Raw genomic sequence first — 26,946 nt, 5'->3', positions numbered from 1 at the left:
AAGTTTAGCATATTTTCCAGAGCATTGGTGGGTTTGTTTGCAATAACCCCTAATTATGTGTGCAGTTCAGGTATTCTCTATCAGGAAATGATAATTAGTCTCCTTCATATTTTGTAGAAAAGAGGTTTAATGAAAATCTACCATATGGCTTTCATTTTTTTTATAGACTAAGGTTTTGCTTGAAGCAATTTATGTTTCCCAAGCTCAAGCTAAGATGCAAAACATCAGGAACCTCCTGCTCCTCCTGGGCACTGACTGGTGGCAGTACCATGCATCAAGATGCTTGTCCACCTCTTCTGACTGAGTCAGCTGGTCACAAAGAAGCATTTTGTGTCCTGTGTTATGGCTACAAATGGGCTCCTACAACCACTGAGCACAGAGGTTTTGTTTTCTCTGCGTGAACTGTGTTCTTGATATTAAGGAGTAGAGTGGTAGCTGGTGAACAGCTGCTGTGTAATAACCTGTCTGGTTTCCTCTGTGTCTCACCCTGAAATTGATGTTTAAATTCATTCCCATTTGTTAGACTTCACTGGTTTTGTTCATCACCCAAAAGCTGGCTCTGCACAGGTCTTACTCGCGCTGAGCATCAGGATACCACGCTGCTCTGGAGCTTCACATATTGTTCACAGTCTAATTTTCATACTTTTGTATCATTTCAAGCAGTGTTAAGAATTTTGAAATAGAACTTTAGAGCCCAAATTTTGCTTGGATACTTAACTCCATCCTCCTGCAGACCATCCCCATCTTTAACTCCTGTGGGATGCTGCCTGTAATGCCTCTCTTTCATTATTTTTCTCTTAGTGCTTATAACTATGTCCTTTCCTTTTGCACAGTTCTTTTGTGCCATCCTCCATGTAATCATTCCAAGGAGAAAAGAAGAAATACACTGCCCATCTTTCAGAAGGAAAGAAGTCTAAGCAGAACTGTTTCCATCTCTGGTATTTCCTCTGTTAAGCTTCCCAACATCCCTATTGCTTTTTCTCCCATTTATGGGCAGTGGTGCTATTCTTGTGTGACCAGTTTGCATACAGCCATAGCAAAATAGATTTTATATTTTATTTAAACTGGCTTTTATTTTATGTAAGTATTTCTGTGTGAAACTTTATAGATGAAAAAGCACAAAAAAGTGCAGGATTCATGTTTTAAAAAGAATTGTGTGTCAGTGAGTGCCCTGGCTTTACTCTTTTGACTTAGCAACTTTGTGCAATGGAGGTTGAAACTACCAATAACTGCAAATATAACCCATTTTTATTGGCATAACAGTGACATCTATTGTTTGATATTATATATATCTGTGCCACTCATAGCAACTGCATACAGCTATTGAACGATCTCAATTTCATAAGGTACAAGCATGCAAAGTCAAATTATTGATTCAAAGAATTAGGTAATGGCACATGTAGTAATGCCATTGGACAGCTATGCAAAATTAAACCTAATTTGTTTTGTCACAGCCTAATTTACAGATCAGTGTGAGCTGATGCACAGAGAGATGCTTCTCCTGTTTCAGTGTCAGCAGATGTTGTTTTGATGTCACACCAGCCATGCTGCATCACGCCCCTGGGGACAGCCAGGGGTTGGCAGCACCCAGCAGTGAATTCTCCCAGGAAATCTGCCCTGGCATTGCCCCACAGTGCAGCTGCAGAACATCTGCCCCCTGCCATCCCCATGCCAAACCAAGGGAGCCCTGGTACTGCAGGCACAGGCACAGGCAGTGAACAAAGCCCTGCCCATGGATTTCACTGAGCACCTGCTGCAAGGCAGAACCACAAACCAGGGCTGGTTCCTGCCCAGGCCAGCAAAGCTGAGCCCTTCCAAGGCAGCCCCACAAGAGTGTGAGGGCTGCTCTATGCCAGGCACCAGCTCCAGGTATTTTCAGACCAGCTCTTGCACTGAAAAGAGAATTCCAAAGCATCAGGCTGGGAGAGTTAGGAGAGTTACTTTAACTCCTCTCTTACTGCTCTCATTTGATTATCTCTCTTATTTCTCACTTCTTTTAAAAGAGAATACAGAGTTTGAATAGGAAAGATTATATTATAGCAGTAATGAAATACAGGGACTATCGAGTGTGTCAGACTCGGTGGCTGATTAGACTTTCTGATTCGTGGGCTGGCACTCAAGGGAACAGCAACTGTCTCTTTTACTGCCTTGTCTAGGAAAACAGCAGAAGGCTATGTATGCTCATTACTATTTTATGTGATTCTGAACATTAGAAGAGAAACTGAGAGAGGAAAGCATAGAAAGAGATTTTTAATAATTTTAATCAAATACTGTGTTCAATTCTTATATAAGCAAAATCTGGATAAGCAATTACTCTCAGCAAAAATATTTGGTACTGGTAAGTGAAGCAACATAGTTCCCTTCTTTTTAAGCCATAAGCTGCAATATAAGAATGTAGAATTGTAAAAAGCATGGGTAAAGGGAACACATTGCCTATAGACTGCTGTGAAAATAGCATTGAAATATGTGCTAAACATTCAGCTTACACTTAGAGTTCACTTGGGTACATAAATGCTGTCTTCAACAGCCACAGCATATTCCTAAACTGAGGATATAAAGTTGGGCTGTTGTGCAACCAACCAGGTTTTCCATCCTAACAGTAAATACTGTCTACTTCTCCATGGGTCTGTACATAAAGACTTTTCCAAGCCTCCAGTCAGCTATAAAGGCTCCAAGATGAAATATTCATATTAAAAATCTTGGATTAAAATCTACAGTCTTTCATGTATTGTTGTCCACAGTGATGGAAACTTGCTTCTAATTTCCTACACTGCAGCATCCCTTTTAAGATCTCTCCACAGAGTAGCAGCCAGCTGAAAGGTAAGAGCAGCTGTGTTTCTAAAGGCTTGTGTTGAACTTCCATGCTTTCCAAAGAGAGAGAAAAATAAACATGATAGGAACAAGTAACACAGGCTTCATAAATAAATTGGTTCTGGAAATCTCACTGTTCCCTCAGTGGAGAGGGAAAATAAGTGTGTGAAAGGAAAACTCTGAGTCTCTGCAGTATTGGAGGGGCTGGAGATGCAGACAGGCACCAAACCCCAGAGGAACAGATTTTTTTGTTGTTATTGTTCACAAAAGCACTGAAAGATGCCTGTTCAAAAAATTGACAGTTCCATGGGTGAAGAACTAAGAGATCTCATGGTGGTTACAAGGATCTGTGGAGTGGCCAAGGAAAATGGTTCTGCTCTCCCACCCCCAAGTGCCTGAGGGAGAGGACTCTGGGTTTGCAGCAGGCACAAAAGAAATGCTGCAAGGTTTTTCAAAAGACCCAAAGGATGTGGGAGCCTGTGTCATGCTGAAATTCAGAGAGTACTGTGCTATTAATTCCCCACACGTCCCCTTGAGGTTCAAGTCCTCTGTATTTATTTACTGTCTCTCAAGTTGCATCCCTCTAAACGGCAAAAGCTGGGAGTGAGTGATAGTAGGTTCTGAAAACTCAGTGTTAGCAGCAAGCAGGCAGCCCCCAGTCTGAGTGGAGGGCAGTAATTTATTATCCATTAGGTGCTCTGTCAGTCAAAAAGGACTAACAGAGCAATAGAGTCTGAAGTGATCAGTTGAGCTCAGCCCATACCACTAGCTGGCTATCAGAAAGGTCAGGGTGGCAAGATGGATGGTTTCCTCTTCTCCAGACACTCCATCTTTCTGTCTGGTGATACATGCAACTCTCTCAGCATGTAAGATTGTCAGATAACTCCTGTGCATGGAGCCAATTCCAACCCAATTGCATACAGCTCCTGAAGGGAGGTGCAGACAGGTGGGGTCGGTCTCTTCCACCGGGCAGCACTGGCAGAACAAGAGGACACAGTCTCAGCTACGTCAGGGAAGGTTTAGGTTGGATATTAGAAAAAAAAAATTCACTGAAAGAATAATAAAATACTGGAATTGTCTTCCTAGGGAGGTGGTGGAATCACCATCTCTGGATGTGTTTAAAAAAAACTGGACATGGCACTTGGTGCTATAGTCTAGTTGTGGTGTTAGGGCATGGGTTGGACTTGATGATCTTAGAGGTCTCTTCCAACCTCATTATTCTGTGATTCTGTGTGATTCTGTTTCAGAGGAAAGAACACAAAGTTTTTCCTTTTTGCTGAAGCATTTTCAAATGAGAACCACGGGTCCCGTTCTGGTGGTGTAAATGGGCTGCAGCCTCCAGTGCCAAACCCACTCTCCTTGCAAGGCTGCTGCTCCTCAGCTATGCAGGGCTCCAGGGCAGCAGCCAGGTACTGAGGCAGGGAACTTTCACAGAGGCTGTCAGAAGTTTTTCTCTGCTTTCCCACTATAATCAGCATGCCAGGGCCTAGATATGAGTCTTCTTAGGACTCAAGGGGTGCAAGCTCCTTTCAGCTGATCCATCAACCTGTGGGCTCCTCCAGGGTGAGGCCCTGATCATTGTTTCATAATGATCCTGAAATTTTGGATTCATTAAGCCAGACAGAGAGAGATTCAGGGACTCCTTTGCTGAGAAAGGGGAAAACTTAGATTATGGTCCAAAACCGTGTCAAGTGTTTCATCCCCCACTTGTTCCAAGTAAAACAGGAACATTCCTGGAGGCAGCAAGTAATATGTGTTTTGAAAGGCTCCTCTGAAGCAGGTGCAGCTTTCCCAGCCTGCTGCCCTGACACATTAATATTTCCAACAGACTTCCCTAAACCCCAACCAGACAGTCTCGCTCCTGGGTGGCCAAGGAAACGCATTTCTCAGTCAGACTTGTAGCTCATTGGAGGCCTCTCTCCAAACACTGCTCACAGCAGCCCGGAGCACACTCGTGGTGGGGAATTAATCCATGCTCTGACACTCTCCTTGGCTCCATCCTTCCCTCCTCACTCCTCACTGAACTGACAGTTGTTACCAGTCTCTGCCTTGCAGCTACAGGCAAAAGTGTAACCAAACTTCCAAGCCCCAGGGAGAGAACTGGAAATGGTCCCAGCATCAGATTCCAGCCCAAAATGCAGCTCTGGTATTCCCCATCCTTATTGTCACTGCAATATCGTGCCCATGTTTATTTGTTGTGCTCTAACAAGCTGTGTGTGAACAGCCAGCTCGTTTGTTCTCACAGGATAGATTAGAGCCGCCAGTCTCCTCCTGGAATAAGTGGAAGTTGAATTATTTATGTCCTTTTCTTCATAAGAAGCTTATAGCATGCTGGATGAAAAGTCAGAAATAATTAAGAAAAATGCTCTGCATTCAAACAGAAGAAACACTCAGAGAACAGCTGAAATGCTGGTCACAGCTGGTCTCAGTGTGGGCTTGGGATGGGAAGGGAATCTCTCCTTGCTGTTGCAGGAATCAGCCTGGAAGGATGTAGTGATTCTGTAAATGCCTGACATTTTACCTGATCAAATTTCTCCTGTTCACTTTCAGCAGTAAATTTCTGGGTGAGATTATTTTCCCAGGTGGTGTAGAAATGTTTAACCAGACAAGCAACTGCTGTCATGGTGGGAGTTTTAGAGAAGGGGATACTGAGACACAGAGAAGGGAGGATATGTGGGGGCTTGGAACACATTGCCCCTTTAATTATGTTGTCAGGTGTGGCTCTTTATTTTTAATATTGATTTAATAATATTTCTGTTATTTTCCACACAGAGAGAAAGTTTGGAAATACTCCTTTTCTTTATAGCTGTAACTTTTTTGAAACACCAATGCCTCCCTCAGAGGAGAAATTCTGCCTTTATGAGCTTCTGTTCATTGGTCCCACACCTCAAGCTGGAATTCTGAGTAAAAGACAACATTCCATGACAATGTAAGTTAGAGCTGGTTTATAAGGTGTTTTTTAGGCCAAGTTGTCTGTGCTGCTTACAGGCAGCTGAAGCATCCACATAAACTAACATCCCTTTAAAAAGCCAAACAACTGTTGCTTTACAGATACTGAGTTGATTTTACATTGCCCAAATACAGGTTAGATGTGTCACCTTGGGAGCATTACAAATACTGATAAATCCTTTAGTTGTGATGCTCATAATACATGGAATAGGATTTTCTGAAAGAGATTTAAGGGAAAAATAGATTTCTAAGTCATCAGTAACATGCATTGCTGGAATTCCATGTGGGAATCAATAGCCCAATATACCCACTTCAATTTAAGAAAGAAATACATTCATGTAAAGGTGTTTTGAATGAAAAAGTAATCTCCTTTCCTTCAACACAGACTGAATCTGCCCCACCAAATCATACTTTTTACTACACACAGATCTGTGATTGCTCATAAAAACCAGTTTCTTTAGCTTTTAAGCCAATTACTGCTCATGGTTAAGTGAAACAACTCTTTCACCTGAGGTATGGCAGAAAATATTCCTCTCAGCCTATTACCAAGCCCTTAGAGTTTAATTAATGGCTGTGAGTGTTTGGAAATCATCAGGAAAAGGTAAATATGTGATGATAACTGCCTTGGCTCACCTGCCCCAGGGGTGACTGGGCTGGAGTTGGAAGCCTGAGCTGCTGCAGTGGAGGGGGAAGAGCAGGGCTGAGTTTTAAGACCTTTTCACAGCCCTGTGGATGTCACACAACAGGGACCTGTAACCAGTGAATTACCCAAAGGTGTTATTCAATGCCACAGGCAGTCCCTATAGAATCCTCAGCAGGCAATCAGATTAAGCACCTACCCTTGGATTTGGATATTTTTGAGGTTAAAATCCTATAAAAATTACTTGAAATACATGTATTGTTCTAAAGCTGAGCAGAACCCAGCTGTTCAAAGAAGCAGGGATTTTCCAAGCTCCCCAGGGTAGCTGGGTACCCAGCTTCTACTGAAGCTCACCAGATAGGTGAGCTCACTAGCTCTAATTTTATTGGACTCCTTTGAAAATCCTGGACCTGGTAAAAACTGATTTACAAAGGTTTTTTAGATTCTTTGGAAATAATAAAGCATAGTCTGAATACTTCAAATTAGATCTACTTACACATGGGACAGATTCTTCTGATTTTTCTCTTTCAGATAAATCCTTCCGTATATATTTTAGGCTCCATAATTTATCATTTGTGAACTCCATATATTACCAGTCTAAAATTCACTGTGTGCTTCCCAGGCAGTACAATATTTTTTGACCACCTTTCTGGGTATCCTTTTCCTGGTGGGTTTCACAAGTTCTTTTAAAGTAGGTCAGTGAAATGTCCTCTCTGCTGAGGTTTTTTTTCCTTTGAATCAACCTCTCCAGAACAACCTCAAACTGCATTGTGAAATCCACCCAGGACATAATGTATAGCAGTATATGGAATACAAGATTCATTGACTTAGCTGGGTTTAAAAAACTAATCCTTGTTCCCTAAATCTTTGATGAAACATTATTTTAGCTTGAAATGTTGTGTTGTGTGGCATGTAGTAATTCTTCCTGGGGTATAAAATTTTATTTCTGCTTCAAGCCTGTTTTGAAAACCTTGGCACTTTCAGCTTACTGCAGTCAACTGCCACAGTATGAAAAGTCCTTTGTGATATTGGAAAAGCAAGGTGCCCCAGTGCTGTGTGATATGAAAACTCAATTAATTACAGGAAGGAACAATATATGATAATTTCAGAATTAAAACATTATCAGTGCTGGAAGCACAGAGGTAAATCCTCTGCTGAATCCAATATTCAGAGCAGAGGAGTGACTGACAGATTCAAAGGACTGCTCTAATCCCAGGTTGCTGGGAAATCAGGCCAGCACATGGGTTAGAGGAGCCACTGAGAACTGGTGTGACCTCTGGGAGATGGATGCACTGAGCTGCAGGGACACAGTGTGCTCTGAAAACACTGTCCAACACTGTCCCACCCAGTGGAGACCCTGCCACCAGGAATGTGGGCACTCCAACAGCAGGAGAGAGCCTGGATGTTGTCAAGAGCCCATCATTATTTTATCTGGGCTGGCTCCTAACAGTTGGATCCCCTAATCTGCTTACAGCAGATATTTCCCTTACTTTGAAAGTTAAGTTAAAAAAATTGTCAGAAGTCTACAAGCTAAATATTTTGGGAACCTTTTAAAGCTAATACTGTTCTAAATGCAAGATTAGAGATTTGGAGATTTCTCCTTTCTTGTTTTTGTTTCCCATTTCATTGTTCAGCATCACCTATTTTTGATTTGCAGGCAGATGTCCTAAGCTCCAGTATTTGTATTATTCTTATTACCTTTTCACATTCTTATTTAATTATTTTTAAACATCCTGACCCATTATAGATTAAAAGTCATGAATGAGGTTAATGTATAATTAATGAGAAAGAATGTTCATGGTGACAGCTCAGAATAATGATGAATGAGCTGAATAAGAGATCTGATGAGCTGTCCAAGGTCAAATTGCACATGGGACTGTTAATGTTGCCTGACACAGCTTTATTTCTTTCTGATTTCCTATTTTAAACAGATTTGTTATTCTTGCAGATCTGTTAAGCCATTTAAAAGGATGCCAAGGTGTCCTCTGACCTCTAAATAAGGAGTGTTCCTTGCTGGTAGTCCTTTATCCCATCTGCCATGAAGTATGAGATCCAAGATCCACTCTTTTCTCTTGGAAATATCCATTAGATTCAGAGCACAGTTGATTTGGGGGAGAGGAGGGAAGAAGATAAGAAAAAAACACCTGAAAAAGGACTTAATTATTGACTGAAAGAAAAAAACCTCTTTCCTATTTCCATACAGCGAATTCTCCATCTACTGAAATAGTTACTTGGTGACAGACTGCAAACAGCATTTTTCTGACTGGTTTTTCTCACAATTTTTGTCAGAATTCTGAGGTTTCTGATACCATGAGAGTCTTGCTGTTTTCCCAAGAGAAATCATGACCAAAAACTGATGTGGAATAGTAGCTGACTGGTGAGAAATGTTTAGAAATAGTATGTTAAAAATTGGAATTCATGGAGCTGAGGCATCCTGTGATCCAAGGCCCTGTCCTGTGACCCAATTGCCAAGGCTGCAGAACAACAACAACAACAACAAAATTTTGCAGCAGCAGCAAATTAATTCTGCCCTTTCTCCTTACATAAAGGTGGGTTTCTTCGCCAGTAGCTTTCCCTGGAATACAAAGAGGATGGATAGATTGTGTGTCAGGATTGCTGGGAAAACCATTTGTGCCTGCTGACTTCAGGGTTTGTTGCTCTGGACCGTGGGCCCAGACTCATGAGTGCCTTGGAAAAGGGCAATTTGTCTCCTTGCCATGTTTTCCACCCAGTCTTAATTTACAGTTGCCTGGGGGAGGAGGGAAAGGTTTTCTGTCTCTCCAATCATTCGCTATGTAAGTTGCTGCCACTTAATTTGTTTTCTTTGGTCACTGTTGTCCAAGTTTGTGCTCCTCTCTCAGTCATGCATGGAGTTAACTGAGTGCACTCCCCATCTTTCTGCCCTCAGCAGTCTGCTCTGTCAAAAGGAAAGAGCACAAAAATATTGAATTTTTTTCTTTTCCTGGCCAGTAGAGATTCTGAAAACACTGAGACATTTTAAGCCATTCAGGAACATAAATATGAACTTCTCTCAGCGTTAAAAATGAAAGAGAAATCCCACAAGCTGTAGCCATGTATCAAATGTGATAATGATGGTGCTAAATCACTTAAGGAAAAGAAAATTACCACAATGTATGAATTGCATAAATTTAGAAATTGCTTTTATTTGGTCACATTCATAAGCTCAGCATTTGCATAGATTAAGATGTTTTTAGCATGTCAGGAAAATTAATCCACGGTGTCAGAGGTTTATGTCCAAAAAGGAGACAGAGGAGTTCTGTGATTTTATTCAAATAAAGGGAGAGGCCATGGACATTTCCCATGGAGTCTCTCAAGCTCTTGGAGGGCGCAGCCTCCTTTTTATCCTCATTTCCTGGCCAAATTTCTCTCTCCCTTCCTTACTGGCTGAGGTACTTGAGATGTATAAACTTCTCTAATTGCCTAATGCAGACTTCCTTCTAATGTGCACCCCCCCACTACTTTTTTTTTGTGTCTCTGTTCTTTTTCTCTAAGTCCAGGAATTTAGCATGGTCTTGGGTGAGCAACAGTCTGTGTCAATTTGTGGAATTCCTGTGGAATTTCGGGTTCCTCTCCATTGCTTCTTTCACTTATCAGCATCTGGCTTTATCTACCAGCAGGCCCACAGCTTGTTTGTGAAGACACCTCCCCTTTCAGAATATCTATCTGCTGGTTATTGCCCATAAATAGGATTAAGGCAAGCTAGAAACAAACAACCCTTTTATTTCCCACTGTGCCACATGCAAAGTGTGGTAAGTCACTCTTTACACACTGTACCTGTGTGATTTTTTATCAGTGAAAGGTTTAAAAGCATCTGAAAGTGGGCAAAGGTTGCAAAATACAGCACAACTGTGGCATTATGCATGTCAAACAAACAGAGCAACCTGTTCAGGGCAGTCAGAGCATGTGAGAGGAGCCTCAGTGACATATCCCACCCCCACAGCCCCCAGAGCTACTGCACTAGCCCAGATCTGAGAGGCCTTTGGGGGAAATATTCCAGGGGAATTGGCAAAAGATTCCAAAAGAGGCTCCAAGCCCCGATGTGGTCCAAGATGTTTATTCCAAGGGAGGAAGAGGGAAAAGAGAATGAGCAAGGAAGAGCAGAGCCTTATCTAGACTCGTGCTCAAGAAAAGATACTTGGCTCTCAGCCACTTAGGTCAAGAAAGGAAGGAAAGGTTAAACTAACATGGTCACAGCTACAGAGGTCTCTGGGGAGGGAAAAAACCATTTCCCAGAGCAATCCAGCATCTCAGCCTGGAGCCTTTTCAAGGACTGGGTCCCTCCAAGGCAGGAGAGTGGCCCCAGGGTCCCTGTGAGAGGAGGCATCACTGGGATCCCAGCACACCAGAGAGCTGCCCCAGCCTCTGAGCTGTAGTTCAGGAGGTTCCTTTGTTAAACAAAGGTGTGTGTGCTGTCACTTCCATGGATACCATCCTGGAAAGCATTTGTTTTGTGCTCACACATCCCAGGATAGATCCTGAGCTCAGGGGTTTCTGTGGAAAGCCACAGGGTCCCTTTGCTGCTTGGCAGAATAAAGAGGTTCCATGGGCAGAGGCAAACCTGCCTGCCTCCTGCAGCATCCCTGCTCCTGCCTCTGCTCTCCGGGCATCTCTCCTGGGCATCCAGGAGCTTCTCCTTTGCTTTGTGCCTCAGTGGAGAGCAGAACATTGATCCCACCCACCTCTGCAGCTGTGAGGAGGCAAAGAAGTTTACTCTGCTCTCCACAGCCCTTTCTGTCACTCTAATAACTTCATAGTTATGAAATTCTGTCTGGAATAAAACAACTGTGTCACATATCTGACATCAGGGACCAAGTGTCCAAAATAAATTTCTTATTTTCTCTTGCTGGATTTTCCCTTCTGCTTCCTATATCTTCTTTCAGTTGCTAGGCTTGCGATTGACTTAGTATTCAGGTTAGAAAAACCTCACATGTTCTTCTTTGAAGGTGTAATGCTTTATTCATGTTTATTGTTTTCTTGCAGTACTGTTTCCACTACTTTTTTTCCTCCCGCTTTTTGCCATGAAGACTGCTGAAGCAAAATCTTAAAAACAAGGAAGACAAGATAAGCAATAGCCATTCTAAGAAAAAATATCCATGAATTCTGGCAAATTTTGAGATGTGAGTTTAAAGAGCAAACATTCTTCTCATTTCTGAACAGTAACTTTCCCCCCCACTTGGGAAAGGGCACTTCCTCTGACATGATTTATTGTAATTTCTTGATGTCCTCCAGTAGTGGCTGATCCAACAGAAACCTCCAGGCACAGTATTTTATCTTGATTGGGATGAATTGCCATCAAGCACTTTTTTCTTTAGGAGGAAATAAGAGAGCACCTGTCCCACAGGTACAAACCCATCTGGCACTGTGGAAGTTGACATTGCAAGAACTGGTCTTTGTGAGCAGTACCACAAGTGTCTGAATGGATGAAAAAAGCTGAGTTTTGGGTCTGAGTGGGGTTAGTTTTGTTTTCTTCCTTTTGCTTTTTGAAGGGAGTTGAATAGAGGGAGCTCCATTGTAAACCACAATAAGCAATGTCCCACTTGGAGAGGGTGGCAGCATTTTGGTGTGAGCTGTGTGGTGTTTATTGGTTGCTAACTCATTCGTTCTCAGCAGAGTTTTAAAAGCTGGTTTGAGGCCTAAATGGCTGACCTGTGCCCATCCTGCTCTTCTGTGCTGCCTCGTGGCAGAAAATGTTGATTTTCACAATTCTTTTTAGCAAGTGAATCTTTCCTTTACTTTTTGTGTTAGAATTTAAAAATCCCCATGTCACCAGACCCTAGGTCAAGCCACAGGGCCACTGCAGCAACTGAGAAGGGCTCTGTTCATCCCCTCCCATCATCACTTGGCATCCCACAGCCTCTCCCCCTCCATGCAGTGTCACCCTGAATAATTTTTTCCTATCCATCTGAGCAAGTCTGAGGCGGGTAAACACTTGTGTGTCTAATTCAGGGGCTGGAAGTTGTCACTGTCTCTTCCAGCTCAGTACCTGGTGTGTTAATCCGAGAAGTAATTAACAGGATGAAGTGTGATGCTAATGGAGTGAGCCCTGTGCCAGGCTTGGAACCACACAGGAGGGAGGAGAACATGATTCTGGCATGTTTTCCTCCTCAGCATATGTGCCAGATCCTGGGCTCTGCCTTGTCAGTAAAACCCTGGCGTCTAAATAACACCTTAGGGTATTTTTGTCACTGATGCTGCGAATATTTGCAACAGCCAAAATAATTTGGATAAGCCTGTATTTGTTAGTTACCATGGTCACCTAATATGCAATGGTTTTGGGAAGCCTTTGGTCAGATGTAAGGAAGGTTTTACTGTGCCTTCTGCTGGTAAATGTGGATGGAAAACATGTTAGGCTGTTTCAAGTAGTATTTGTAGTTTTGCAAATAAAATTCTCTTAATCCAGACTGAATGTTAGGATTGCAAGGAGTTGTAGCAGAGGTACAGACAAAGCTGGAGTTGCTTGTCAGTGAAATGGCTTCATGTTAGAAAACAAGATTAAATGTTTTCTCTTTCTCTTGATACTCAGTTTTGAGATAAAAGGCTTAATGCCCAAATTAGACAAGTCAAGTACTCTGTTTATGTTTGTCATCCTCAGCATTGAGTCACAGAAGCTGTAGAACATGTGCACACATATTTTTGCATTGCAATTTATTAAAAACATGATTTTTTTTTTTTAAGAGAAAAACTAGAGCCCACTTGTCCAGCAGCAGAATCAGCCAACCTTAAGGAGTGCTTGGCAGCTGGAAATGACATTGAAATACCCTGTAGATGCTGGGAAAGGTAGAAAAAGGAAAATAAATCCATATTGATTGCTGAGGTGATGGGAGTGGTGGGGACAGTTCTCACTGTCATGTCCTTCTGGAAAGGTAGAAAAAGTGGAATAAATATAAATTCATGGTTGAGGGGGTAGGGAGTTTCTCAGTGTCTTCTCCTTGCCTTGAACAATGCTTGGTGCATTTAGAGGAGGGACAGTCCTTGCTGCCTCCCAGTCAGCTTTGGCCAGTTGGTCCATCTGGCCTCAGCCCTCTCTGGCTCTGGGCACCAGCCCTTGGCTCACAGCTGCCACAGGGACACCAGTCCTTTGGGCAGGACACGAGCACCCAGTTGTGTCACTTATGGGACTGCTACATGTGGCCCCTACATAACCCAAGAGAGCTCATCCTCTACTCTCCAGCTTCCAATTTAGTGATGACTTTTTGATGTTCATCCTGAATTTTTGGCTGCTAAAAGAAACAGTTCCCAAATCATGCCCTCATGGTTGTTTCTCCTCCCATATCTAGTGAACATTCCTGTGCAGTTTGTTTCACAAAACACCAAAAATATATTTGAAAAGCTTCACTATTCAGTATGGAAGAAAAACTTTAGTTTGTAAAACAGAAAAGCTTGTAAAACTCTTTTTTGGGCCAGCTGTACTTGGCAGTTTCTGTTCAAGGTAGGGGATGCTGAGCTGGTGGGTAGAGCTTGGCAGAGTGAGGCAGCAAAGCTCATCTGCAACACCATCATTATTGTCCCTGTTCTGTTCTCTCACTAATTTCAACTATTAAACAAATAAATGAGTGATTATGCCAGATGAGTTTTTTTGTGTGAGAATGTCTTCTCCTAGCATTGCCATCTTTTAGTGGTAATTATGCAGTCATACAGCTGTTGCTTGCAGGCAGGTTTGAAATAATACTTTTATAAGCTGTATAAATCACACCTTAAAAATAAATGGAGACAAGAGTCTGGTCTGAAGACAACAGAGAAAAAAAAACCTGGGGATCTGGATTATGGAATACCTGGAGAAATAGAGTCAGTGATGCCTATAATTGTGCTATGTAATCACATGATTGCAAAATAGAGTCAGAATGGTTTGGGTTGGAAGGGACCTTAAATGTCATCTGGTTCCAGCCCCATGGCATGGGCAGGAACACCTTCCACTGTCCCAGGTTGCTCCAAGCCCCATCCAACCTGGCCTTGGACAATCCCAGGGACGGGGCAGCCACAGCTGCTCTGGGCAACCTGTGCCAGGGCCTCACCAACCTCACAATGAAGATTTTCTTCAGTAAATCTAATCTGAATTTCCCTTCTCTCAATTTGAGCCATGCCCTCTTGTTCTGTCACTACAGCTCCTGGTGAAGAGTGCCTCTCTAGTTCCCTGCAGCCCATTCTGCTACTGGAAGATGCTCTGAGGTCTCCACACAACCTCCTCTCTTCCAGGTTGAACAGCCCCAACTTTCCCAACTTGTCAAGCCTAAACCAATCAATTCAGGTTTTGAAGCTTAAAAAAGAATTACACAGATGCTGAAGTGTCCACACCATGGGCAAGTCAAGTATTTTTAATTTCTCTGTTCAGATTCACAGTGAAGAGCGGGGGGAAATTTCCTGCTGCAGAAAGTCAAGTAGATGTGTCATGTTTTGAAAGATAAAAGTAGACCAGCATAAAAGTGCTGAGAAACCCAAGCCCCCAACAGTCCCAAGCTCACAAACTCCACATGCAACACTTTGCTAACACATTGACTCATACATTTGGATGTAGCTCCTTCCCAACATATGGTCTGAAATGGGTCTCTCCTGTAAATTTCATGGAGTTATTTTCTTTATGGCTTTATTCTTCCAAAGCCCAGTAAAAATGCCTGTTCTCTGTTTATTCTGGCTATTTAGTCTGGCAATTATGTAATGTTCATGAAACAGAAGCAGCACATAATTTTTATGGTTCATAATATCTCTCCTCAGGAAAAAGGTAGCCACTCAGAGGAATTTTTCTCTCAGGATGTGTTTTTGGTTATGACTTTTTGGCAAAACCAAGCTGCTGCATCCTGCAGGGAGTAATTTTGTAACTGATTGACTGTTCCATTCTTCCTTATGAGCATTCATAGCTCCCATTGCTTCACTCCTTTCTTCCTGAGGCAAATAAGAGATAAATGTCTAATTTTGCCTTTTAAAGCTGCCACATTTCAGGATGGTTTGGTTTGTTGGTTTGTTTGGGTTTTTTGTGGGTTTTTTTGGGGTTGTTTTTGAGGGGGTTTTTTTTGGTTGTTTGTTTGGGGGTTTTTTGTTTGTTTTGGTTTTTTGGGTGTTTTTTTTGTTTTGTTTTGTTTTTTGTGGGTGTTCCTTTGAAGAGAGAATTGAAGAGACTGAAGACAAAAAAAAAGAAAAACATATTTTGTCAGTTTAGCATTTAGCAGTGTGGAAAGTTCATAGAAATTTTCTATCTCCTGGGTTACAGTTCAGATGTATTTTCACCATACAGCTGGGCTTATAATATCATTACAATTTTTTTTAGGACTGTGGGACACTAATAGAAGGATGCCATTCCAAGACTTGTCTCTCATTTTCATGTAAACCCACAGCAGTTCAATTGAAACCAAAGAATTAGCTAAAAGGAAAAAAGACAAAGGAAAACTAGGCGACTTTTTTATGAGGAAAGTTTTACATCTGAATTTTAAGAAAATATAAATTAAGTGGAGAAAAGAGCTGGAATATTCCATTTGATAGGCTTGTATATGGCAAATGGACGTGGATAAAGACGAAACCTTTATTTGAATGAGTATTGTGGTTACTGGGATAAATATTTATAGGAAAGGTGTGAATTATTTATATATGTTCCAAGATAGCAGAGTTATAATAGCATCCTTCCCCTGGATTTATTACCCTGTAAGCTGGGGATTGCACGCACAGTGATATGGTAACTGATATTAGAGGATTTGTGTTTGACATGAGGAGATTGCAGTGGAGGGAGGGAGCAGCCCCGTGTTTGAGTTTGTATTTGAAATTTGTGCAAAGGCCAACAAAAGCTCACAGATCTGAGTAAAGAACATTCAGGGCCCAATAAATCATCCTTCTAATGTTATTATGCTACAGTGGCAAATTATGCTGGGTTTGTCTCTGCAGTTAGACAGTGCAACAGATGGCAAAGATTTGCACAACCAGTTAAAATTCTTGGCAAAGCATATTTTTTTAATTTGTAGCTGAAGAGTTAGTTGGGATATGCTGGAATATTTGTACTAAATGGTGGGGGGGGGGGAAAGCCCAACTTTTTTATAGTCTCTCTTCCACTTAAAAAACTATTATTTTACACATTTGCCTAACAAGCAGCAGTGTTACACCAGCAGGTCCCATTCATGTTTGCACTGTGGTGGAGGAAACTGCCAGCCTCAAATTATCCAGGAAACTGTTTCCAAAGGGGAAATGCAGAGCAGGGAGAAATTACCCCTCTTAGGGCTATTCAGGAAGTTGTAATAATACAGGCACATCGTGTTTGGCTGCACAGAACAACAGGCTTGCTCTTCTCCTCCTGTGCAGATTGGTGGCTCCCAAATCTTCCATTCTGGGCCCAGCAGGTGTAAAGGAAAGTTAAACCATATTCCTGAAAGTGGATTCACAAGGGGAATACAGTGGAGAGGTCTACTATAAACACAAAGTGGCCTATATGCTTATTTCTCATCTTTAATTCATCACTGTGTTACAGTCATACCCTACACTACAAAGACTGTAATTACACTTTAGTTTAGGTAAAAATTACAACACATTTTCAGTGGGTTTTAATACGTAATTATCTGTTAGTTAATAAAGCTGAATGGTTATGTGTTTAGAGGCCCTTTTTATTCCAAAGGAATAATTCTGAATATGTGTACCAGTAAAATCCAGGTATTATAATAAAACCATACTGCTCCCATATTCATTCCCTGTTATCCAGTGAGGGGAATTGGGGCTAATTTCGAAGTCAGTGCAAATCCCTGTTTAACAGTAGTGCAGTTTCCCAGTGATGTTCAAGGGCATCTTGCTTTGCTGGTTGATTCCTGCATTGACATGTGCAGAGGCGTGTGGGACGTGGGTTTGGTCCTGCTCTAACATGCTCTTTCTTGAGTGGCTTTTGCAATGCGAACTGTGCTGAGCAGCACATCCAAAAATGGTGTGGAAAGTAATTTTCAGTGCCAAAGGTGACCTGACCTGCCCATGTTCAATGCCATTCAATGCCTGAGGTTGACACGGGAGCCCTCAGAAGACACTGAACAGAATCATGGCATCATTAAGGTTGGAAAAGGATAGAATCACGGAATCACTACAGCTGGAAAACACTCTAATGTGTTTTTCAAGATCATCAAGGCCAACTTTGGACCCAATCCAACCAGCACCCACTAAACCACATTGTAAAGGGCTGGAACCACCCAGGCTGTTCTCATTTCCTTCCACTGCCAAAAACAATCAGCTCCTTCAGGCTTCTCCATGGCCAAGGCCTCACTTGTAATTGAGGTGCTTCTTCCCACTGGTGCCTCAGTCAGGCAACCCTGAAAGAGCTGAATGGACCTAAAAAGTCCCCTGAAACCCTTGAGCCATCCAACAACTCCCCAGGCCTGGCAGGGGCTTGGACTGGGGCAGCAGTGGGGCCAGCAGGGCTATCAGCCCTCAGGAGCTTTCTCCAAGGAGGATTCTCCTTCATCCTCAGGGTCCTGCTCACATCCCCTGCTCACATGTGGATGAGCAGTGGGGGAAGAGCACAGAGATGCTGTCACAAAAATATCAGAACGCTCGTTCTTTGGTGGAGAAAAAAAATGGGCTGTTTTTCCTCTGAGGGCCATGAAACCTGTCTTCAAGTTAGCTGCATGGATGGCTCTCTTCTCTTTGATTTGGTTTTTATTTTGTCACTAAAACACTGCAGTGCTGGGGAGGGGAAAAGCAAACCCCAAGATAAAACAGATTATATTTGTTCATTTCTCTACCAACTCGCCCTCAGTAAGGAGAGAGGTGAGCAGCCCAGCCTCGCTCAACAGAGGGATTTTTCAACACTTTTGATAAATTTTTTACAGAATTTCTCTCCCAGCTCTTCTGTATGACTGCTGCATGCAAAGCAGCATTTTGAGCTCCACTGGATGTGTGCTCTGTGCTGCTCTGCCCATGGAGCCAGCCCATGCCTCTGCCCAAAGGGGAGGAAGCCCCTTCTGCCTCAGGCCTGGATACAGCTGAATTTAAGACCCCAACTCCTACTGAAGTCAATATAATCTCTGTATCAAGATCTCTGGGAGGCTGATCTGCATGAGACAAAAGGCAGAAGCTGCTGCCTTCTAACAAGGGGAAATAGGAAGCAAAATTATTGTTTTAATACAAATAAATATAAATAATTCATTCTAAATTGTGTGACTCCACAATGACACAGAGAATTCTCCTGCTTAGTATCCCTCCTTCTCAGAGTCTCCATGAGGGCAGACTGGATGTTTTAACCTTTAGTTGCACCTGACCATTCTTCCTGCATTTATGTGGTGCTATGCTGGTTGCAACTTTTATCTTTTAAGCTGTAGTAAATATTGAGCCTTAACTTCCCCTTGTAGATAAGTTTTAGGTGGAAAAAAAAAAAATGCTAATATTTTACCCACTTTATTTCATTTGAACAGCCCTATGGAACAGCTTGGCCTTAGGGATTTCTATCTAGTACTTTCCACAACTTTAAACTATTTCCCAGCACTGGTTCTCAGACAAAAGAATTAAGTTTTGGGTTTCCTCAATCATCTGTTTGATTACAAACTAGTGATTTCCATGCTTCTGGTACTACTTTTTTAGGTTTATAACATATTCCTTGTATTTTCTTGTGACATATTTGTAATTTCAGTTAGTTGCTCTGGCCTTACATAGCCTTCTCCTGAATATGCAAATACTTTCCAGCTATATTCTGGCAATATAATTTAGTAGAAAAAAATGTAACTTTTAATCTCAGCTAGAATTTTATATTCACTTTTAGCAATGAATTAACCTGATACTTTTCCTACTATCTAGCTGCAAAATGAAACATTTCACCTTTGCAGTGGAATATACTCAAAATAATATATTCAGAGTAATGGAAAATAAAATCATTTTAGGCTGGTTACAAGACAACCTAAAGCTTTCTGGGGCAAATGTGCAACTGGAATTTTCTTTTATCTGAGAGTTTAAAAACACTCTGCTGTTTGTATCATAGGATCTCCCAGTGAACTGCCCTCAATAAAAATCCAACTGTAAAAGGCAGAACAGACATTGCCCATCATTCTCTTCTTCACCTGGACTGTATCTAAGGCTTCTTTTTTTGGTCATTATTGCCAGATGCTGGAATAATTTGATTTGATGGCACCACAGGAGTTTCTCAGGTTCATATAGAATCATCTGCATCTAATATGATCCAGCTCAGTTTCCAAGAAAAAAATCTGATCTGCAGGCTTTTCTTGTTCCATTTTTATCACCGACTTGCTGTGTAAGGAATTTATCAGCAATCTGGCCCATTTTCCCCCTTATCTGATAAAGGAATATCTTGACATGTTCCTAGGAACAAGTAGGGGGAGATTAAAAATATCACAAAATGTAAAAGCTTCCTCATCTGGAGGATGTTTTTCCTCTATTGTCATGAGCTTCATTATGCACAGCTGATTTCTCTAAGGATATGTATTCCAGTTAATCTGACATCTTGCCCAAACACTAAGTGCTGTAATTGAGGTTTCTGTTTGGGACAGGGGGAAAACAAAAAAGAAATATACAGAAAGCAGTTACCTAAATGAGTAGATATTCCATGACAACAACCCTTCTTTTTGATAAAGTAACATAATAAAGAAACTATTAAAACTTCATTTTTGTGTGATTCAACAGAAGGAATTGAAAATAGTTCTCTTATAGGGCTGGCTCCTCTAAATTTGTAGTAGTGCTTAAATCAGTCTGATTTTTGGTTGGAAAAGTGGCACATCCTTCCTGTTTTCTGCTACTTTTTGACTTTTAAAAGCTGAAAGCCATCCTTCTTTCAAGCAAGTCATAAAAAAACGTGAAACAAATAATTGTTTTTCTTCAGAATGAGTCCGTTGAGAGAGAAAGACTAAAAAGAAATCCTCAACCCTCTTATCTGCTGTAAGTGGGTAACAAGATCAAACTAAACAACATGACCCAGGAGGCCCTGAGGAATAAATCTGGGTCTGCACCTGTGTGAATCCTGGAGTTAAAGGGGGTGAGAATGGTGCAGGGCCACAACTTTCCCAAAGCAATGAAAGCTCTGAGGGCTGGGAGGTGGGTGCTCTGTTGCCTATCAAAAGTTTCTTTGATAGGAAGTTCCTATTGAAGGAAGTTCCTATCAGAAAATTTCCTTTTAGGAAATAAGATGCTGCCAGAGCAGTAGTTTCTTGTGCTGACTTCATGACTGTTTGGTTCTCCCCAGTAAGTGCTTGAAATGTGAAACTGGGAGGGAGGGAGGGAGGGAAAGAAAGGGAGATAGGTGAACAAGATCAATGACTTTTAATTTTCTCTGGTGTGTCTTTGGATAAAAAATTAAATCTCCTGGAACTGAATTTGTTAAAATAGAAATTGATACTGCTATTCTTCATCCTGTGAGACTTTATTTACTACAAGAGTAGAAAATCTATTCCTTCCTATTATGGCAAGAGTTCCATTTTTAACCTTATTTCCTAAAGGACCAATACTTGTCTCTTCCTTCATCCCCCACTCCTCTCCTCCATGATCTGAGTGCACTGAGTGGGTCCAGCCCCGCTGGCAGAAAGGGTCTCAGAGGCAATCAGCTGCTGGATACCACAGGAGGAGGTAGCTGGATGAAGTCACTTAGAGCACTCTATTGAAGAAGGGGCTTTATGGAAAATTCAGACCCTTTTCTACTGCCAAATAGCCAGCACAGACAGAGATGTTAGGAAGAATTCAGCTGCAGAGAGAGCCTGCAATGGACAGGCACCCACAAGGTGCAGGGCCAGAGCTCTGCCTCTGTTGCTGCTGCTCGAGGGCAGCCCCTCTGCTCTGCAGCCAGGCCTGTGCAGGTACTTTGTGTTTTCATAGCTGTTCACAAAGCCTCTTGCTGTCCCTTTCTGTCAGCCTTGTTTTGGACCTGTTGCTAACAAAGATTCCAAGCAGGATGTTGACACAGGTGAAGCATCCAGCTGCAGAGGAACAGGGGGAGGCTGGCTGAAAGAGGAAAAACCATATTGGGATTGACAAATTGATTTCCTGGTAGCCTCCTCGACTCTTCAAAAGAGTCTCATTATCCTTTGAGAGGGATTCCCACAATAGAAAATTTGCTAAGAGCACCAAAAGTCCCACTAGGCTGGATTTTTGGTCAGCCAGGGTTGAATTTGGGGGTGCAGGACTTCCTGGCAGGAATGGCTCTGTTCTCCTCTCCTGGCAGCAGGGAAAGGGGAATGAGAAAATCTTTGCTTCCCACTGCAGTAGCATGAAGTTAACACCACTGCCCTGCTCTTCACGGCGTGGAAGCTGCAGGGGCTGAAACCCACCAGCCAGGCTGGATAAAAACCTAGAAACCTTGACCATTATTCCCCAAGCCAAAAAAATAAGTCTATTGTAAATGGGTAAAATTATCCAAGATGAGTGCCTGGGAAGGAATAACCTAATAAAAGTGTCTGCCCTGAGGAAGAACACTTATCATTTCTGAGGCTGAAATACTTTCTATGCTTTAAAGGGTGGGGCATTTTGAACAACACTTAAGCTAAATTGTCTGTTTTATAATATGAGATGGTAAATCCCATCCTCCTCACAAATTAAGTCCATGCCCTGAAATATGTGAAGTAGTTAGCTTTTGAGTTGGGTCTTGTTAGGTCAATAATCAAATAATATCTTCTTATCTTTTTTTCATGTTTCAGAATAATTATGCTTACAAGCATAAATATTAATTTCTGCTCAATATGTATGTGCTTTCGAGTCCCTAGGTGTGAATAACATTATCTAATTGCAGAAGCTAGAATATTAATTAACTTCTGTCAGATAATTTTTAGCTGGGTGTATTACAAGTCAGATATGTGCCAGCAGGAGGGTTTTCTGCAGAGCCGTGTAATGCTCTCCGAAGTTTCCCTCTGGCCAGGAGGATATCACAATGTACAGCTGCTGGCACAAAGGAAGAGAAATAGAAAAGGGCTTTGTGGGGCAAGAAAGGCTTTACATTACTGTAACAGATATGTTCTGTGTAGTTAATTCTACTTCCCTAACAACCTGATTAGTATCTTAAAAGCAGTAATTTTCAAAATCATTACAAGTTGAGCAACACTGAGACAATATTTATGTGATGATAAATCAGTGCTATTCTAAAAATTATGTAATGTGAGTTTTGCTCCTTTCTGTCATTACCCAAACTTTCTACACTGTGGAGAACAGCAAACAGAAGAGTGGACATGACTGTGTGCACTCATTTGTTTCTTAGCAACAGATTAACATGCTAAAGTCAGTTTTGGGAGTGTTTCCTGAAATCATAGGAAACAAAACCTGCAGGTTTTACCTTCAGGAAGGGGCCCCCCAGCCAGTGTCAGGTCTGTGTGTTACTGCTCTCCGATATTTGACTTACATTGCTGTGCCACTTCCTCTGTGTTTATAGAAAAATACTATTGATTCATTTGCTAATGATCAATGCATCTACATAATTAACAACCCCAGAGTGTTTTGTCTCTCTCTCTTTCCCAAGTCCAGTTCCCGCACAGAAAAAGTTCCTGGAGGAATCCTACACATTCAGCACTTTATAACCTCTGTTTTCAAACTCCTGAGATTCTTGTCTGAAGCTCCAGGAGATCCTCCCCAAACTGAACTCCCAATAAGTTCATCCTGGCTGGGTGTTTTAGCTCAGAACAGCCAGAAGGTGTTTGTGACTTGGTAAACACAGCCCAGGCCAGGCAGCACATCCCAGTCCCACTCCCTGGCTGCTCCCTGCTTGGCACTCATGCCCGCGTTTCTCCAGCTGACTCATCTTTAAGCAAGATTCATTGATACATCATTTATCTGCTTTTTCTGCCGGAAGAAACATTGAAGAAAAAAGAGATTCCTGTGCCATATGTAACACAAAAATAAATTAGTTTAAGACAGGAGTTTTAAGGAGAACATCTGCTAGCCTAGCTTGGTTTTGGTTTTTTTCCTTTCTTAAATATGCTAACAACAATGGTTACCTTACTTCAAATTGAGATGCATCATGAGTACCAGGCTGTTCATCCATTTGGACCAGTAGTCACCGTTTAGTTCTCTTATTCTGCTCACAAAAGGCTTTGATTTTTTTTTCCCCATAAGCTTTTTGCTCAAATCTATACATGCCAGAGCTGAGTTTTGTTCCCTTTTTACTGTTTGCTGCTTGTGTGTGGTGGCATGCAGCTGGTTAATTGAGTCAGGTCACAGTGTTTCTGATTTCTGACTAAATGCCCCAAACTTTTTAAACAAGGAGTTAGTGGTGAATTAGTAAACACTCTGGCTCCCCCAGGAATATCAGTTTGTATGAGAATATATTCATACAGAAAATGCCACTCCCCAACCATTTGTGCAAACAAAACATGTTTTCTTGAATATTCATGAACAATGCAGGGCACAAACAGGCTGAACCAAACAGCTGCTCAGAATTCATGAACTTGTTCTGTAAACAGAGTTTGGCAGTGTTTGACCAGCTCTAGGTACTGCTGTCAGACAGGAGCACAAACGAGCTGAAATGTTGACAGTAGTAATAGCAGATTAAAAAATAAAAGTAATCAACTATGCATTTACATGCCCACTAAATCTTACTGTGTGTAAAGGCCAATGATGATTATGAGCCTAATTTCACTTTTCTTGTCTCTTTGATGATGAAATGCACTAACAAAATAACACATCTCATTGGGAGCCTTTTCTCAGGCTACTTGTCTGTCTCATCTCTCCGTTTCCTTCATTATCTCATTTTCATCCTGCAGTCTTGATTGCTGGGATAAATTTGTTGCTTGAAAATGGCTCCTTTATTAAATATTCTGCTTGATTTCTTGGTCCTTTTCCACCACTGGCATCCATTGTTTCCAGCAATGAACAGATGCCCAAGAACTGGAAATGGAGCAAAAACCACCTTTTTACTTTGTGCTGTCTCATCTGTCTCTCGTTCAGTTCCCCAGGATGGTGCTGCTCTGCTCAGAAATGCCAGTATTTCAGCTGGAGAGAAGCAGAATGTGGCTTTTTATCAACGAGCAAAACTTTCCAGGTTGGTGAAGAAAGTGGCAAGAGAAAAACAAGTCTGTGAGGACTGTGATGATTAAAAAGGCAGGCAAGTTTTGAACAGTAAACTGAAAACTATCCTCAATTAATTCTTGAACTGCTGACTTCCCAAACCAATTTAGCCATTCATCCATGAAGCTAAAAGGACTGGGTTGCTGTTTATGTCTAGGAGAGTTGTGGAAGCTCCTTTTTGTTGGTTGTGTTTTTAGTTGGCTTTTTGTGGACTTTTTGTTGTTGTTGTAGTTTGTTATTTTGTTTTTTTTTTTTTAATCTGCATGTAATCACACTGCCTGCTGTGGGGGGTTTTTTTTAGGATTTTTGGGGTTTTTTTTGTGGTTTTTTGGTGCTTTTTTTTTTTTTTTTTTTTTTTTTTTGTGCTAAAGTGCAAATTTAGAGTGTTTTCTGGGATTTTTAAAGCTGTAAGTGAAAATAAGAGAAATTAAGTCCGTTGCCCTAAACTGAGCAGATCCTTATTTCTCTGGTATTTTCCAAACAGAAATAAAATGCAATGTTGTTACCTGTGGGATGTGACATAGCTCAGTTGATGTGATGCTGACCTAATAATGGGAAGGTCTGTATTTTAATAATCCTTCCATAACCAATTTGCTGTATTGGCTTTTGCAAACTGTGGTTGCCCAATACACAAGAACAGGAAAAGAGAACTGTATTTTTTTTTTTTTTTGAGTCACATGAAGCTAAATTAATCATTTAATTCTTTGTGTGCATTTTACAAAATAAGTGAAGGGCAAGGTACTGCATGAATGCCACTTGTGACCCTCTGGGACTTTTTCCTCCCTTTCAATCCTCAAAAATAATCTGTGTTAAACAGGAAAGTTCTTGCTCCATCCTCACTGTCCACTTCCTGTGGAGCACCCCACATTTTTTATTATTGCTCATTTACCCTGAACCAATATTACAACAGCAAGGCAGATGCAGGCACTAACAAGGTGGAGATTTGTACAAAATAATATAATTAAGTTGCTTCTGCTCATGCAGTTTGCCACATTAAGTAAACATTCATGGGAATTATTCAGAAGAAGGTGGAATACATTTGGAAAAAATTGCATATTTGCATAATGCAATGAATTTCTCAGCTTTTGTGCCCTGCTGAATGTAGATGAGATACTCATTTAAGGAGTTTACAATTCTGCATCCATTCTAACATCTGTTTATAATAAATAGCTGTGACTCGTTTGAAACGAGGAAGGTGATCTCCACAGCCTTTGGGCATTAACTGCTGCTAGGAGATACATTTTTATCCTACCCTGTTTATATTGAAATAAGATGTTTGCCATGGAAACCTACACGTTACAATAAACCACCACTTTCCAAAGGGCAGGGAAGCTTTGCAGTGAGCACCAGGAATATATCATCCAGTGGTTTTTCTTCTGAAATTATCTGTTCAAAATAAGGTTTCTTAATATTTCTGATTTGTGAGAGATGAGTAATGCAATGGTTGACTCTCACAATTAAAAGGCAAATATTATGTATGTTAAGAGAGGTTTTATAGATGTATAGTTATGTTTTACCCCCTTGCATTGTTATCATGGGATGGCCTTGGTGGTTGGAGCATTGGGAGGGTCAGGTTGTCACCATGGCAGCACCTGATCTCCAGTCAGGATTTAAGGAACTGAACTCCACCACTGGACAGCAAAGGATGGACAGAACTTTGGGAGGGGCAAAAGGGTTAAAAGGTGAATCCTCCATTGTGTGGGTGAGCACATGGTGGGAAAAATCCTTTGCTCCCAGCACCATGATATTTTCTCTATTCAGTCTTCTGTTGTATTTTTTTATAAGGTTTTATAAATCTTTTAGATTTTTGAAAGTGAGCATCATTTCTCAAATTATTGATCTGATAAGAATTGTTCAATTTTCTGTGGAGAATGGGAACTTGCATCTACAAAGCATTAGATACTTTTTAATCTTGTTTTCCCTCCAAATTCCAGATTTTTCTGTGAAGGAAAAGCCTAAAAAATATTTTGAAGTTGGTGGATCTGTTTCCTATGGACAGCAAGATACAATTCTGCATTTTATTTTGATTTCCCATGAGATGATGTATAATTGAATATTAAAAAATACAAAAATATTGAAATTTTCAATTTGAGGAATATGAACATGAATTGTTTTAGATTTGCCATTTTGCTCTCTTATTGAAAAAAAAAAAAAGTCCAGTGAATTTCACATAATTCTCTTGCTTTTCTTTCCACTTTATGTAATGGCAAATCCAACTTGTGGAGGGCAAGGAGCACTTATCAAAAGAATACAATAAAGATTGAAACAACGGGAGGGTGTTTTTCTTCTTTTTCTTTCCCTCACTTCCCTCCCCACTGCTCATTTTGTGGCTGTGGCTGTCTAAGGGAGTCAGTCTTTGGGATTCCCAAGTGAGTCTCTTGTTCTGGTGCCCTGTGGATCTCGTGCAGCCCCACAGCCTGGTTTGGGAGCTGTGCAAAGGATCCCACCCTGGCATTCCTGCACCCAGATGACTTTTCCTGAGCTGCTTTGCCACAGAACCCAGTGACAGGCAGGACGTGCTGGTGCTGAGTGAACAGTGTGCAGGAAACCTCCTTTGGCAGGGGTGGAACAGGACCCGAGCCCAG

General features: G+C 41.4%; 1 long non-coding RNA gene across 1 annotated transcript; it reads left to right on the top strand.

Annotated features, from left to right (window-relative positions):
* The first annotated feature begins 14,382 nt into the window (after positions 1 to 14,382).
* LOC110484701 (uncharacterized) lies at positions 14,383 to 26,433 on the top strand. The gene is made up of 3 exons (XR_002467796.3): positions 14,383 to 22,665; positions 24,242 to 24,335; positions 26,296 to 26,433. It is a non-coding gene; the product is annotated as an uncharacterized LOC110484701 (long non-coding RNA).
* Positions 26,434 to 26,946: the final 513 nt, after the last annotated feature.

The sequence above is a fragment of the Lonchura striata genome, chromosome 18 (genome assembly GCF_050655825.1).
Source record: "Lonchura striata isolate lonStrDom1 chromosome 18, ASM5065582v1, whole genome shotgun sequence".
NCBI lineage: Eukaryota > Metazoa > Chordata > Aves > Passeriformes > Estrildidae > Lonchura > Lonchura striata.
The sequence above is the reverse complement of the archived record's forward strand: the minus strand, read 5'-3'. Positions and strand labels throughout refer to the sequence as shown.